This window comes from Myzus persicae, unplaced genomic scaffold (assembly GCF_001856785.1).
Source record: "Myzus persicae strain clone G006 unplaced genomic scaffold, MPER_G0061.0, whole genome shotgun sequence".
NCBI lineage: Eukaryota > Metazoa > Arthropoda > Insecta > Hemiptera > Aphididae > Myzus > Myzus persicae.
Genome location: NW_019104338.1, coordinates 30,800 through 47,038, shown reverse-complemented (window position 1 = coordinate 47,038; position 16,239 = coordinate 30,800). Strand labels below are relative to the sequence as shown.

At 27.3% G+C, this 16,239-nt stretch overlaps 3 long non-coding RNA genes across 3 annotated transcripts; 2 read left to right on the top strand and 1 right to left on the bottom strand.

Annotated features, from left to right (window-relative positions):
- Positions 1 to 2,820: 2,820 nt before the first annotated feature.
- Positions 2,821 to 3,807, bottom strand: LOC111041305. The gene is made up of 3 exons (XR_002605312.1): positions 3,675 to 3,807; positions 3,460 to 3,608; positions 2,821 to 2,936 (listed from the first exon to the last, which is right to left on the bottom strand). It is a non-coding gene; the product is annotated as an uncharacterized LOC111041305 (long non-coding RNA).
- A 1,291-nt stretch (positions 3,808 to 5,098) lies between these two features.
- LOC111041302 lies at positions 5,099 to 6,475 on the top strand. Its single transcript, XR_002605310.1, has 3 exons — positions 5,099 to 5,231; positions 5,297 to 5,443; positions 6,345 to 6,475. It is a non-coding gene; the product is annotated as an uncharacterized LOC111041302 (long non-coding RNA).
- Positions 6,476 to 10,624: 4,149 nt separating this feature from the next.
- LOC111041304 lies at positions 10,625 to 15,496 on the top strand. The gene is made up of 4 exons (XR_002605311.1): positions 10,625 to 10,639; positions 14,275 to 14,409; positions 14,479 to 14,625; positions 15,366 to 15,496. It is a non-coding gene; the product is annotated as an uncharacterized LOC111041304 (long non-coding RNA).
- Positions 15,497 to 16,239: the final 743 nt, after the last annotated feature.

The following is a 16,239-nucleotide window of genomic DNA, read 5'->3' as shown; positions in this document are numbered from 1 at the left end:
TCGTCGAACGAACATTTGACTGATATATTTATGAGTCTATGGCATTACAGACAGGTACATTTCATGAAAAACTATTTAAATACTATAATTTAGTTTTTTTAATTTACATTTATATGATGGCCAGTCTAATTTACATAGGGTATAACCGATATAATATGATAATTGATAGGTAATATGTAATACTAAAATTTAATGAAAGTACACTGGGTTTTAAAAATATGAATATGAACAACACGCTGAATAAATTAAAAATACATGCGAAAACTAACCATGATACTAGAAATAAAGTAGCTTTTTTGTATTCAATACTTTGCAATATGCATTTTGATTTTATATCTTGTTGACGATCTGTTATCTTGGGGACCAATATTTTTATAAGCGATTTATCCAAAAAATATCGAAAGTAGAAACTAGAATTTTTTCGACATTTCCTAAGTAAACTTTTTAATTTGTATACACTAAAAATTAATTTTTTAATGCTGAATACACTTTAGTAATATCTACACCGTTCTGTGTGATGAAACAATCATAAATAATGATACAATTAAAATGCTGTTTACCCATTGAAAATTTTCAAGGTACGCGAAATTGAGTCCACAACAAATGGAAATGCATCGTAATATGTAAAACATCATCTTCAACTTTTCTTGATTGTAATTAACACTGCCCATACCGCAGATCAAAAAACACCGATTAAAGGTATTTAATATTGGCCGTACGCTCATAATACTCGTTTGTATTCTTTTTTACTTTCCAATAGTAAAGCAAACTTAAGTCCAATTGTCTATTGTTCAAGATTTTTCGTGTTCAAACGTTATCCATATCAATCGAATGAAATCTATTTTTTAAATGTATAGTATCCGAATAGAACTATTTAATTTGACTATTTTTTTTTTCAAATAAATGTTACAATGTTATAACTTGAATGCTAAGAAAAAGATAGTGATACGTTTTTACAGAATAATTATGTTCCTTAAACTAAATTGGCCAGTATGGTTTACTGTAAGAATATTATGATGTTGGATAATGTCAAGTTTGGTCCGAAGCTTCCGAATACGTAATCAGATAACTTATTACTTATCCTTTGTGTTACACTCAGTCATGATGTGTCTTATAGAATTGGACTGTTGTTATGAACAATAATTGTTTATGTGGATACCAATGACAACGGGTGAGTGAATTTGTTTGGCACTTATTGAAATGGTTTAATACATTAGAAACAACAAATAATTCAAACATGGGAACGTCAGTTAATATGTTTACACAATCAAACAATATCAATAAAAATGATTTATATGTCAAGTATTAGTCGTGACATAATATTTAAAAAAATAAATCTGAACAGTTTCATTATGATAAAAACAATTATTGACTTTTAATATTTAAAAGTTTTTTAAAATGCACTTTTCTCTTTTTTGGTATAGTGTTGTCTGCATAAAGTGTAACCAAAACGAACTAAAATATGATATCTATTTTTTGAGTTGATAAATAACCATAAGTTTAATAAATATCGTAATATGTTAAGATGTATAAAATTTTATTTCGTATTAATCAAGCCGGGTCGCGCGAACAATCACTTAACATGTAACGAATCAATAGTGAGCCGAAGGTCCCTTAAACATGATTGTTATGACCTATGTTAGATACTTTTTTATTTTATTGAACCATTTAATTAACTATACATTCACCATGCAAAAAATCTAAACAGCGAAAGTCATGTAAATCCATTTAGGTGGTACTTAAATAACAATTGTTTGATTCATCTCTAATGAGATAAAGACACCGTGAAGGGTGTCTGTGCACAAATTAATTAAATAGAGACATTAAAAATAATTATTACTTGTATATATTTAAAATTGAAAAGAAAATTTACACCACAATTAACGATTGGTATAGTGTTTTATAAAATATTCTAAAAAAAGAATGCTCTATCGAGAACAACAACGTTCTAGCTTACTACTCTGAAATTCAACTGCCACGGCTTGCAATGCTAGCCGGGTTGGTATCCAGAATTGGCCTGGAATTACTGTCGCAGCAAATCCTCCTGACAGGCATCGTTGCACAATATTATTATACACTATTATAATATCATGCTAATCAATATACTCAGAAGATATTAACAATGTGAAGATTTTATCGCAAAACTGTTATAATACTAACTGTTAAAATACACAGTATTTTCTACACAGTTATGTACCTATATTGCCTATACATTACCCCGTTTTCTAAAACGATAAGTATTATTAAAATTCTTTGTTAATTGCTTTTGAAAAAAATCTTATTTTTATATAAAAATATAAAATATTATAATGTAGGTAACTTAATTATTTTCATCGAAATTCATTGTCACTGAACTTTTGGACATAATTCGATATGACTTGCTTGTCTCTTGTAGAGAGATAATAATAACAGATTTTAATTGCAGGATCTTTTCAAAATAGTAGTCCTATAGTATTTTATCATTGATACAATTAAATACGATCCGAGACTTCATTGTCAAATTTAGTTTTATAGAAAATATATTTTTAAATGAAAGAATAATATTATAAACAACTTACTAATTATCTGATCAGATTACTGATTTCTATACGTTGTGTACTAGACTTGTATTATATTTGTTATTTTTTCAAACGCATCCAATATATAATATTTGTGGGTTAAGGATATATTATATGCATATTGATATTGTTTGATATCTTAGATATACTGAAATTATCAGTTTTATTTTTGTTTACATTAAAAATTGACCGAGTTTCTTGATATGCAATTATTTCTACTGGTAATGCATGGTGTTATAAATAATAAATCAAACACTTTAAATATCGGAATATACTTATTTATTTGGTTGTGTCAAAGCATAATGTTAGAAATACATATTTTGTTTAGGTTATGGCATTTTTGTGTTTGAGATTGACGGTTTACATGATTTAACAGTTCTGAAACAAATCAAAAACTAAATTAATAAAAGTATTACATTTAATGCAAAAAAAATTGCTTTGAAATGCAACTGTATGAAGTAATACATAGAACTATGTTTATAATTAATGTTATATCATGAAAAAAATTAAATAAAATATCTACTTCATATAATTACAAATATTATAGAGTATATAATATGTTACGAACAATAATTAAAGAGTTTACCGTAAAATATACAATAAATAACTTAATGTTTAGGAGTAAATAGTGAAAGATTTTCAGTGAATGAGTTTTGTAGCAAACGGCTAAAAGTAAAATTAGTTAAATTTTTTGATAAAATAACGCGATACAACAATATATTCTTATGTAAAATGATTTTTTTTAGGTAGATTTCATTGTTTTTGTTTAATTTAATTTATAAAATAATGAAAATTATAATAAAAATCCTGAAAACTTGCCCAGTCATTAATTTTATCTGTTTATTAAAATTGAACTGCATTTGAAATTCGTATAAAATGACGTATTAAACTACAAACTCACCATGAGTTGGCTGGTGGCTGGTGTGGCCTTGGTGACGGTCTTGATGGCCTTGGCAGACTGGACTTGTCCGACGACGACGATGTTCATGGATACTTTTTCTGCGCCCATTTTTGATTTTGGTTGGTTTTTGTGTGGATTGAACTTGAAATCTAGAAATTAAAAACTTTGTTTAACGAAAACAATACTACAATCGGGCGTCTGATGTAGATGCTTACCAAACAATTGACTTGTACGAAATTGTGTTATGACGATTGGGCAGGTAAGCGTTTGTTTATATACGTTTTTTAAAAGCGTATAAGATTAATCGTGTGATATGGCATGGTATGGTGTGATCCTCAGCGTGATTAGATTAATAAAAATAATATTTGGCTGATAAAATTTTGATCAATTCACGCTATGAACGTAAAAACTTTTTGTAGACATTGGATCATTATTATTTAAATTATGTAGCTGATAAAATTAATAATCGCAACTAAGACTTATCTTTAAGTAAATTATTTAGCAATTATTGCTTTTTGTATTATGAGTTAAGAGTTTTCATATTTTTGCGTATTATAAGTATAATACAATTATAATACTATTACTGTTGAAAAATAAAATTTTATTTTTTTAAATAGTGCAAGTAGTGGGTAGTGGTTCACTGTTCATTGAGTGTAAAAAACATTTTGAAAATTGTACGCTGTATAGAAAATGCTGATAAAGACATTGAACGAAAATATCATTTAGGTTTCTACAGTATTTTTGTTCTAGAAAAGATGCTGTTGAAGGAGCAAAGAAAATCGAATGACTTTCATTCTCCCAAACACACTCTTCTCTGTGTGAACCATATATTCACCTCTCTGCTGAGAATACAAAATTTAAATTCAATAATCACTTTGTACGAAAAACGATTCTGAACGAAGACTGTCTGAAGTCTATAATCTTACTTAGTAAATTGTATGATGACATTGTGATTTAATGTCATTTGTTTTACTAGGCATTATCACTAGAGTAAGTTAAATTTTTTTTAGCCAATCAAATTCAATGAGAATATGTAATTATGATGTGTAAACCGTATACAAAAAAATAATTTATTTTTGCCATTATTATTTACGTGTCTTATGATCACAGAGTGTATTATTATTTAATCATATTTTTGTATAATTTCATTTTTGTAATTTGTATTCAGGTTTATTTATCAACCATGTTCTATGATTTTTTAATTTCAAACCCACCTGCCCAAATTTAGAGATTACATTTTCAAAAACTTAAATATTTGTATCATTTTAGCTGTAAACTGTGCTCATATAAACTTCTTTATATACGAACCAATAATGTGTATTTTACAAAATTAAGAGCAATATATAAAATACTATAAACTGACTATAAGCGCTAATGGCCAAACAGTAAAATCAAAGTAATCTGTAAAAAAAAATTAATAGAAATTTACCCATCGTGTTATTTTAATTGTGCTTTATAATTTATTTCACTTATAAACTAATTAATTATTTTGGGAGGGAACCCCGTCGATAATTATGGTATGGTGTGTTTGAGTGGAACTATATTAAGCATTTTAAAATGTCCATTTAACATTATGCGAGCTCCGTGACCTATATGCTACAGTGCGTGATTAGATATTTATTTAATGTTTTGTACATAAACAATTATCGTTATATTACAATGATCACGCCACCCAGCCGTCCCACTTTGAATCGGTCGGTGGCAGTGTATATAAAGGTGTCCGAGATCTCGATTCCGGCATAACACATCCTTTTGTGCAGATATATTCTTTGGTAAGTACGAAACGACAGCAATATTGTTTCATTTCGATTTCAAATTAACAACATTTTTTTTTTAGTTTTCACTTTAACCCTCAAAAACCAACCAAAAACCAAAAATGGGCGCTGAAAAAGTATCCATGAACATCGTCGTCGTCGGACAAGTCCAATCTGCCAAGGCCATCAAATCGGTCGCCAAAGCCACTCCAGCCACCAGCCAATTGATGGTGAGTTAAATAGATTTAAGATTTTATTCAACTTTAAAATCAAAGAATGTTTGAAATAATAACCACAACAATGTATACCAACTATAAAAATATGACATGTTTTTCTGAAATATGACGAATTGCTTCGGTTGCTTTACGTTTATTATTAATTTTAATTAATTGATTTAATTTAGAAATAAAACAATAAAATAAATCTTTAAAAACATTTTTTACTTGAAAATCCAATTCCAATACCAAACAAATTTAAATTGCAATTATGTACAACAATTAAGTACTTTTCTTTAATGGTTAAATTAATAAACTAAATTTGAATTACGTGATCATACAATAATTATCATTAAAATATTATTTTAACTTAAATTATTTTATTTACAAAATATTAAACAATGATAAATAATATGAATTATTATTATTAATGGTTCCATGTTAATTTAACGTAATAATGGGAAAATTTAATACGAATATTTCTTCTTAGGAAGATTTACCATAGTATAATAAAACAACACGTTTGTAATTGTTTATACTCGACAGTAATGTTATTTTATAGGTTGATACCTAGTTAGTAGTTAACTATTTAATATATAAACATCTTTTTATATTTTTGTATTTATTGACATATTTGTTGCACTTTAAAATTTAATAGTTGTTGTTAGAAATGTATTGAAACGAGTTGTCCTTCATAGGTAGCAACATATTATACAGCATTATACTATCATAATATTACATTAAATAAATGATTAATGAGTACTATTTTTTATTATTTTAATTGGCTGGTTATATTTTTTGGTTCAATTTCGTGTTTTTTTTTTTATTGCACTGTAAAACATAATTATAGTTATTTGAAATGTTTGAGTACAAATTCCATTAATGATTATGTTAATTTTTTTTTGTTTTGTTTCAGAACTGTTAATTCATGTAGTCAATACATTGCAAAACTCAAAAATGCCATATCCCAAACAGTACAATAATATGTAACTCATATCTGTATTGACACCGCAAAATAAATCAGTCGTTTCCGTTGTATATACTTAACTGTTTGGTTTATTTTTTTTCATCTTTACCTAATTAATTGTCCATAATACAGAATCATGAACTTTGAATCACCTGGTGATGTCATGAATCACGTAATTTATTTTAAATACTTTTTATCGTGTTAGTATGGCCATGAATACTTGTGGAACAGGTACCAGTGATAACATACCTACTTGATAATATCATGTGATATTATATTTTAGTATTATCAAAGGTATATTGTTATAATATTATAAATAGTCATTCAAAGAGGGTTCATATTAATGGAATTTGTAAAGTAATTTTAGAATTTTAGACTTTACATTTCATATTAATTAGTTCAGCTTTGAGGTTTTGGTTGTTTGATATCAGACATTAGCTAATAAATGATAAGTAAAAGTCAGCCATTGACCTCTGAAAACACTTGTTGATTATACTTTTATTTACATCACTATAATAGTAGATAGAGTGATATTTGATTAATATCGAAATCGATGAGTATTAAGCTTTATTTAGCAATTAATTTAAACATTTTAAATGTATTGCGATTTACATATATTTAGATATATGTAATGTTATTTACTGATGTAATATAGAAAAAAATATAATTTTTTTTATTTTAAGTTTTTTACAATGCAATTATAGTATCGTAAAAATAATTTTATTGTTTTTTGCAGGCTTGTTTTTCAATTAAGATTGATGCTATAAGCTTTATTTTAAGGTTAATATAACTGTTCATTTTTAGATATTAATATTCGTTAACATACTTGATGTGCTTGCTGGTCAAATTATCAATATTCTTATATTTTAACAAACTTTTTTTTAACAATTATATTGGTCTAGATATTATTTTTTTGAATTACTGTTATAGTGTATACGGATTACTAGAACGGTGTCTTAATAAAAACACTTACTTATTGTCGATGGTTAGATGATTTGATAATATTTTATAAAAAAATACAACAAATATTTTCTTGTAATTTTATATTAAAGTTTATTCATTACACTCTGCATAAATACTTGTTTATTATCAATCGGAAATATTGATAGGTAGTTAAAAAAAAAGGAATAATATTCATATAGGGAGGTATTTAATATTTTCGCTGTCCCATTGATCGTGTAAAAGATTTGTTAATTTGTTTATAAATATATTTTTTAAAAAAACGTTTATGTTACTTGTTACTATTATAATAGTAATATAATATATGTAACAAATCGCAACTATTTAATGAAACACGAAAATCATTCTCTATTCTTGAGCAAAAAAATAATTCATATTATGCATGAGTGATAATTTTTTTCTTTAATCTGAATAATGGTTTTAATATAATTGTTGGAAAATGAGGTATAAAAGCCTTCCAAGTCTCAAGGAATCTATTGATGTAACCTGTATTGATAACGACACTTTAATTTTTGAGTCTCTTGTCAACATAAGTACAGAAAAACATCCATTTTTATATGCATGTATATGTATATAAAATTATTATATTGAATCAATTGACATCAGGTAAGCAAACTTCCATTTTTAGCAGTATAACCACCCAACTACGTTCTTGATAAAATTAAAAATGTAGTGCCATTTAGGCGTAGTATCTTGCTATCAAAATATTTTGTACCTCAGTTCATGGGCAAATCGATATCGGTCACTATGTAAGCTAATTAGACAGAGATGTACAATGTGCAGTGATGGTTTTTATATTGCACTTTGTATAAATCGAATGTGGCTCGTAATACTATCTAAATAGGTATTTCTAATACGTCTTAGAATAGTTTAAAATGTTCACAAAATCGGTTTTGTAATATTTGTTTTAAGATATAATTTCTTTATCATCAAGCAGGCTTATACCCCATCTGCCCGAGTAGCCAATGGAAATCATTTATATGCGAAAAAAATCGATTTCATACTTGTAATAATTTTACATAATTTTACAAATTAAGTATGACGATGTGAAATGAAAAAAAAATTGGTTTTAATTCCAATTGAGCGATTTATGTTTATAATGCACATACGACAGTTAAAACACTCATAAAACGCCACAATTATATAAAAATATCGTAATACAATACTTTGATTATCCTAACAAATACATTTTACAAAATGTGGCCTGCCTACTTCTGTGGGCAGCTTCTTCAAGAGTCATACATAATTCATATCATATAAATATTGTATAATAATATGAAGTAGAGATTTAATAACTTTATACAATTTAAGTACAAAAATTTAAAATATCCACTTAAGTCTGCATAAAAATGAAAAAAAATAAAAATTATAAGTTATTATTGCCTAGTCAATTTATAAGCTATACCGACCTTTATAAATTTTAGATTCTGAGTGAGACTAAGATTGTATCTATTTTATAAATACGCATGTTTTTAAGTTTATTTTTATATCTGAATATCTGATGACACTTTTTTCACTAGAAACCATTTTTCAATCATAAACTTTGAGGGGTGTTTCTGGTAACGAATTGAATCTAGTTGGTACATTTTAACTGTAAAAATTGAAAATTTTCAGTACATTTTGAAATAATGAGTATTATAAATTATAAGCCACCATTGCATGAATGATCCAAAACAATATTATGATTGACAAGTAACAAAGTAAGTCATAGTCTGATGTTAAGAAGACAATATTTGTTTTGTAGAGAAACAACACAAATATGTATGTGACTATTTATAGAAGTGTATATTAAAATTATAAGTATCTATATAACTACTACACGCTTTTATGTACTTGGGTTTTCATCGAACTAACAACAGTGAATATTATAAACGATGTTATGAACATTAAATAGCACAAATAAATAATAAACAAGTTATGACGGAAGTGACTGATTTATTTTGCAATGTCAATACACGTAATTATTATAATTAAAAAAAATTATAAAATAATGTACTGTTTGGGCTATGGCATTTTTGAGCTTGAGATTGATGTGGACTTCATGAATTAACAGTTCTGAAACAAAACAAAAAATAGTCGATTAGTCCAATACATATAATTTACAGTTTGATAGAATAAAATAAATAAATTCTAATAATACGGTTAATGACAACTATATTATAGTCGTTATTGCTTTTTTAATTTTATTGATTATCAATACATCGAAAACTTGGTCATTGGTATATTACTGAGCATTTATAGTTTTAAAATTAAAATTTCATATACTAATAATAAAACAAAACATCCTATGCAAATGTAAATATTTTAATACTTAAATAAAAACAAAGGTTATTTAGTACCTCCCTATACAAGATATAATTTATTCACAACAGTATTAGGCACTAAAAAATACATATTTTTCTGATAATACTAACATAATGCATTATTAAACGGCTGTCCAGACTTTGGACTTATTAGGCCCGATGGATGAGATTCTATACTGTTTAACGTTAGGTTTTTTATAGTAAATTGTGTATTAAGGATTTTTTTTTATAAGCTACATTAAATCCATATAATGTCTTGATGGCTGGGTCCTAAGTCCTAGTCGATTTCGCTAATGATAATGTGTTTTATAAAATAGATTTTCTACATCGTCATATTTTTATAGATGACAAACATTGTTCCAACACAATCTTAAGACAATATTATATATTTTTATAATGCATATAAAACTATTATACTAATTATTTAACATATCCAACTCGTGAAAATGAAAAAAATACCAGTCTGGGCATGTTAAGTTCACCAAAATAACAGAACGAATTGAAAATCAATAGTTACTGTTAAATGATTTTTTTTTTTTTGAAAATCAGACCACAATATAATATTATGAACTCACCATCAATTGGCTGGTGGCTTGGGCGGCCTTGGCGACGGATTTGATGGCCTTGGCAGATTGGACTTGTCCGACGACGACGATGTTCATGGTTACTTTTTCAGCGCCCATTTTTGGTTTTTGGTTGGTTTTTTGAGGGTTAGAGTGAAAACTGTAAATGGAAGAAAAATTATAAATTATAAAATATGAACAATTTTAATAAAGTCGAAGAAATATTATTTCTGGTAAATACTCACTGAAGATTGTAATTGCACAAAAATTGCGTTATGCTGGAATGTAGCATCGGTGCGTCTTTTTATACAGCCGATTTTCACCTGATATAGAGCAGCGTGGTGGCGTGATTGCAACAAGTGGTTGTTGTTGGTTGATGTCTGATAGAGCGTTCCGAGGTGATTCGTCTGTAAACATCGTACGTGTCGTGATTTCTAATTAAATCATTTTACTTAAACATATTTACAGGTAGAATAATGAATTTAGATTCATGATAGATAATAGTTGTAATTTTTTTTAAATTTCGCAAAAAAAAAAATAACACAAACAATGAGAATATTTACTCAAAACTACCTATAATGGACAAAATCAATACTAATTTTTGTGATTTTGTTTAAAATAAAACACGAATAAATACAGATAATTTTAATGTTTACCTAATTTTAAATAAGTATTTTCTATACACGGTTTACCATTTTAAATATTTTGACTTTCTTCGATATATATATTTGAAATGTTCGATATTTTATAGTTTTTTTTTTTCAAAAAAATGTCGATAAAATATATTTGCTTGATCAAATACCGTAAACGCGTCTTAATACCTTCATATCATAGGTCCTACAGGATCCTTCGTTGGTTGTTTATATTGGAATTAAAAAAATAAAGCCGAGCATAGTTTCACAATAAATACTAAAGTATAAATTTGGACGAAATTGGATATTTACATGTAGTAAATGACTACCTACCTATTCAAATAAATAAATACAAAATTTAAAAAAATAATGTGGTTATTTAAAATGTATTCATCGCAAGCACCTATAACACTCAACACTGTTACTTAAATTTTATTTTTTATATTCGTTGAACTTTCAAAATATATATTCAAACGAGTTTCGAGTGATTTAAATGTTATTCTACATAAGCTGTTCATACATAGGCACATAGCAGATTAAAATAATTAAAATCCTCATGCACCGTATTTTTATATGATGCTTTTGAATTATAAATGTTCACGACTTATAAATAAGAAAATTATTTTGTGTCTAGTAATTAATTTATAAAATATTTTTATTTTTGTAACTTTCGTAGCTAGGGCTTGAAATTGTAATACAAGATATACTCTATTATACTCGATTATACTCTCACACTTATATCCAAAAATCTAAAAAAATATTACCTCAATTTTTCTTATAGACATTCGAGTTTTAAATGTTGACGATGAATGATGATTTTAGTTGTTTTGTTGTATAGTTAATAACAACACCTTATATATAGAAACATAAACAAATAGTTAAGAGCAAAATAAAAACCGGCCTACGCTGAAAACAATATCACACGAATAACAAACAATACTGTCAAGGAAGGCGAAATGAGCAAAATGGAAATCCTAAGTGTCGGACACCTACTAAATAACAAACCAATTTTTGTACACAAACAACTACATTGTTTTTAAAACTGTATTTATTAAATTGTTTGGTTTCCAGCGTAAAAATGTATAATTTCAAGACCAATAAAAATAAAAAAACAAATAATTATTAGTTCTCCATCCAATATGTTATTGTTGTATCTTACTGTTATCATAACTAAGTAATATACAATGCATAAAAGTAACGTCCCCTGTCGGCTGTTATCGAAGCTGAACATTATTTTAAAAAAAAATCGTATAGTAAAAGATATATTTAGTTATATACTAAAGTAATAATAATAAAATTGATGCCAAAATGTTAATGTTGTATTAATATGTTCTACTTTTGCTTGTTTCATTATGAGGTCTCTAAACATAAGTCTGAAACACTTTATACATAATACGTATCTCCGTTGATGGGTTTTGGAACATAAGTTTAGAACACCTTTTATATCCGTTGTGTGTATCTAGAAAAGTTACGATTTTCGACTCAAAATATATTCTTTTTAAATTGTATAATTTGGAATTATAACATGTTCAGTGCAAATCGTCGTCGTATAAACCGGCTTTTTGTGTTGAAATTCATCTTAGATGGGCAACTTACTGCAAGTCACGGATTCGATTTAGGATTAGGATATCAGCATCTGAAATATTTTATAACGAGGCTCAAAAAACTATCTATACTTTTCTGGTACAACCAAGTAAAATCGATGAGACTTTTGTCAAAATCGATTTATTCGTTTTTCAGTATATATGCTACAAACATACATATTTGGTTTTCAGATATAGTTTATTGAATCGAGGCAATGCCCACCATGGTAATGGCAAATATTTATGAAGAAACATAAAAATACTAATTTCTACCAATTTCTATAAATTTCAACTATTATTTTTATGATCTGTAGCCAAAGGCAACCGTTTATACACAAAAACTTTTCGATTTCTATCGTGAATCTAAAAAAAAAACATATGATAGCACCTATTTAAAATGCGAATTATAGACAATCCTTTCTTAGTGCACCGGTAGGTACGTGGTAGTACTAAAGTACCATGCAAATGTCAAGCATCTGGCTATCTTAGTTATTGAGCTAGTTGATCGGTCGGGCAGGACACGTCTAATAATATAGGTAAACACTATACAGATTATTAAATTCTTTCTTTGAATTCAATGAATTTAAATATTAATCAGTATTGGTAAATACATTTATGCAAACATAGTTACTAAAGGATACAAAAAGTAACTGTGCGCACAATATGTCTATTGAATCAAATAGTATTCATGAAACTCGTACCCAGATCAAATGTTGAAAGGATATATTATATCTACGGATTGATTTATAAAGCCTGCAGCTCACCCAAAAATGTTCATATAATCATGAATTTATTCCAATTATGATTTTTGGACTTTATGAGCATAGTTCATAATACTTTTAATATTAAGATTTAATACATAATTAGTCCTGAGGTGATACAAATATTTTTTTCAAATTATAATCAACTTTTTTACTGTTAGTTATGAATCTGATGCCTTTTTTTAAAAATTAATTCTTAAACGAGTAGGTAGCTTCGTAGTTATTGAAATATAAAAAATGTATACCAAGAATACAAATAATCTAGTATTACAAAACTATAAAGTATTAGTAAATATATTTATGCAAATCTTGTTGCTGTAGGATACGAAAAGTAACTGCTCACACACAATTTATATTTAATCAAATATTATTATTATTAGCAAATTTAATTATATAGGTAATATAAACAAATAGCTTTTTTTGCATCGTGGTGTGACAATTTTTTTGAAATGACAGGTATTTTTAACGGTTAAGTGTAAATTATGAATCAGATGATGTTATTTTGAAAGTGTTGTTCGAACAAGTAGCTTTTTGTTCTTAAAAATATATATATATTTATAATAATTATAGTCCTTGAAAAGTTGTACGAACTAAAAAAAAGGTGTTATACTTAATATTTATCTTGTTATACTCGAATAACACTAAATTAGTGGTCGGCAACCTTTTTGGACTTTCGGGCCACATTCACAAATTATAAAGATTTCGCGGGCCATACAAAAATAAAAATTTTGCATTACAAATTATTTAAAAAAACACAACGTTCATTATATTTATACAACGTAAAATATGATTATTTTGATATGCTATTCAATTCAATTTTGTCGTCTTAGAATTTTAAGTGGGCAGTTAACAATGGATGCAGGTTGCCGACCACTGCACTAAATCTAAATGTTTGAAAATAATGCCAAGTTATGTATATTTACTTAAAAACTACAAAAATATTAATTTGAATGAATACTTTATCAAACGAAAAAAATGGGTAACGGCCGAGTATACAATTTTTTTTCCGATATCATAAAATTCGGAAGCACTTCAAATTACGTTTGCGATATAATGTTTTGCACTATTGATAAACAGGCAATCGTCATGATAAATATTGCAATGATCACGCCACGCCACCTTCTCACTTTCAGCCGCCTGACGAGTGTATATAAAGGCATGCTTGATCTTGATTAAAACATAACACATCTTTTTGTGCAGATAAATTCTTTGGTGAGTACGAAACGGTAATAAAAGATTTATTCTGATTTCAAGTTAACAACGATTTTTTTCCACTTTCAGTTTTCACTTTAACCCTCAAAAACCAACCAAAAACCAAAAATGGGCGCAGAAAATGTATCCATGAACATCGTTGTCGTCGGACAAGTCCAATCTGCCAAGGCCATCAAATCTGTCGCCAAAGCCACCCCAGCCACCAGCCAATTGATGGTGAGTTAAAAATGTTTTGATTTTTTCAAATTTTCTATAATAGAAAGATAGATAGAGATATTTTTACCAATAAGTATTGTTATTTAGTTTCAATATTATTATTTTTTGTATACGTAGCACATGCGTAGATTGGTATATTTATTTGATTTTTGACTTGGTACACACAGTAAGTAGGTATATAAATACTTTGTTTATAGTTTAAAATGTTCATAGTTAGATAGATATTTTATCAATTTTGATTAATATGACTATTATATTTGATTATTTTGTTAACTATAACACTTATACATAGCAAATAAAAACATTTAAAAAAAAATATTAGTACTGTTAGTTAAAAACTATTTATTCTGAGCCTCACAATTGTAAATCATTTTAAAATCTTTTTTTATTATAGAGTAAATATACATTCAAAAATTTGCTATAAAGAAACCTTTGTAAAGATTAGTGTAACTTAAACTAATCGTTAGTACAAAACATCAAATTCATAGTTTTTAAATCTTCCTTATACAATCATTTATGAATAAATTATAATAAAATGTCACAAATTTATTTTTCGTGTGTACCTACTTACATTAGTTTATTGAAATATTAATTTTCTTAATATAACAGTTACATGAATTCTATTATAATTATTTATTATATTCATTACTGAAATGTTAGATCGACTTAAAATTATTATAAACATTTTTTCACGTGTATTTTAGCGTTGTTATTGATTTGTATATATTTTTTTGTTTCAGAACTGTTAATTCATGTAGTTCATCCATCCATCGCAAACTCAAACATGCCATAGCCAAAATAATACAATACGAGTATATTATTTAGATTGATATTGACACCATGAAATAAAACAGCTTCTTCCGAAATTGAACTATGAATTTTTTTTTATATATATATACCTGGACCTCATATCTATCTTTTCCGAATTTCTTATATCTGTATCAATAGTTAAGTGTTATATTATCAATCACATAACAGTGTTGTACACTTGTACCTAAATGAGTATTTTTTTTATTATTATTGCACTTAAGCCCGGCGACTGAGGCCATTAGCTGTTGTAGTGGTTATGAACTATGGTAGGGGTAAGATTGGTAGGGTAGGTAGATTTTTACGGTTGTTACGGTAGGTAGCAAACACGTGTATGTGTGGCGAGGTTTTTAACTACTATGAACCGGGTTGGTCACCCATCCGGGAGCTAGTAGCTGTGGCCGTTACTTACTCACAGTCGCATTCTGCGACTGGCAGCAGCCAACACGCCACGCCAAGCCACTAAATCAGTATTAAGGCGTAAGGGTACAGGTAATCTTGAAATAAGTATTATTTTGTGATACAGAAATATTGTATGTCGTGCTGATGCTCTTAAAAATATGAGTATTATAACTCTCTTATATTATTCAATAGCGAATTAATTAGAGTAAACATAATTACGTAAACCATGAACAGTGTGTGAAGCAATGTGATACCATTAATGGTTAATCTGGCAGAACAGGCTTAAGAATGCATCAAATCGAATCTTCGCACATTGCACACCAAGGAGGCGGCTGAGTTGCACTTATAGTCGCTCGTCGGAGTGTTCACAATGAAAATAAAAAATAAAACATATTATTCATATAA